This window comes from Echinops telfairi, unplaced genomic scaffold (assembly GCF_000313985.2).
Source record: "Echinops telfairi isolate 266 unplaced genomic scaffold, ASM31398v2 ScPeMD7_7424;HRSCAF=8462, whole genome shotgun sequence".
Taxonomy (NCBI): domain Eukaryota; kingdom Metazoa; phylum Chordata; class Mammalia; order Afrosoricida; family Tenrecidae; genus Echinops; species Echinops telfairi.
The window spans coordinates 19,980,645-19,982,224 of record NW_022111324.1 but is presented as its reverse complement, the minus strand read 5'-3'; positions in this window follow the sequence as shown (position 1 = coordinate 19,982,224).

Sequence of the window (1,580 nt, the reverse complement as noted above, 5' to 3'; positions counted from 1 at the left end):
TTTTTGTTTTTGGGAAATAGGCCCACAGAGGAAATGAACATTTCCCAGGTTCACAGAACTAATAGGGGAGTGATGCTGGAATGGGGTTAGGCACAGGCAGTCTAACTCCTGATTATTCTCTTGTCACCAGTCTCTACCTCCTCTACTTGATTAATAGCTATAATAGTCTCAAGTATCCAACACTTAGCCAGAAAATACGTACATGCATCAAACCATATTCTACTACCCTTGATCAACTTCTTTCCAGCGGAGCTCAAATTGCTATAATACTCACATTGTTGTCGTTAGGGGCTGTCGAGTTCGTTCGAGCCCAAAGCCATCCTTCGTACCACAGAATCCAACATTGCTTGGCCCTGCACCATCCTCACCTTGCTGCTGTGTTTGAGCCCCGTGTTGCAGCCACCGTGTGAACCCATCTCCTGGAGGGTCTTCCTCTGTTTTGTTGACCTGCTCCTTTACCAAGCATGAAGCCCTTCTCCAGGGACGGGTCCTTCTTGACCCTCATCTACTTAATGATGCTTTTGTCTTTGGGGAAAAGAAGTGGAAATAATGAATAGTAATTGATCATTAGTCTCAAGGAAAGATGTTTGTACATTTCCCAGAAAGATAAATTTCTGAGTATTGCAATACATAGGACATGTAATGCTTACATGTTCTTACGAAAAAAATTCTGTCTCAATTTGTGCCAGCTTCCTGTTTAGTGGTGTAGTGAAAAGAAGCAGAGATCTACCTCCAAATTTGGAACATTTCAAGTAGGACAGGTACAGAATTCTTGTTATTTTAAATAAATCTTCAATGTTTTAAATAATACCTTTGAACAGAATTACATAACATTGATGAGTAAAAATTGCATGCGATTTATTTTAAAATTGGCAGGTTTTATTCAATAAGTATACAAACACATATCAAAAGATATGTGTAAACTCAAATTTATGTATAAACCAAACCAAATTCACTGCCAACGAGTTGAATCTGACTCACAGGGACCCTGTGGGATAGGGTAGAACTGCTCATGAGGGTTTCTGAGACTGAAACTCTTTACAGGGGTAGGACACCTCCTCTTGATCCTGAGGAGTGACTGGTGCTTTCAAACTGCTGACCTTGAGGATCACAGCCCAAGACAAAACCACTATGCCATGAAATTATGTGAGCCACAATATATTCAAAGAAGACCAAGTGCATTCCAATTTCAGTTAGCATTCATCTTATTTGAGTTCATTAAGTATTTACTATTACTCTTTCCATTTCTATTTCATATAAGAAATAGAATAATTTAGAATAAAAATTGCATTTGTCACCTTAAATATATGTAAGGTCTTAAAATCTTATGTAATGTGCAACAAAGGTAGAAGCTACAAAGACTATATAGACCGCTGGTCTACAGAATAAAGTTCAGACTCATTAGCATGACTTTCAAAACTTTCTATAATTTGACCCCCCGGTTGCCTTTCCAGTTTCAAGGCTCAGTCATATCTTTGCATGAGTTTCTTAAGAATCCTCAGCCACATAAACATACTTAAAAAAAACAAAACAGTACATTTGGACACATAATGTAACTGCAGAACAGCCATGTGAAGTGA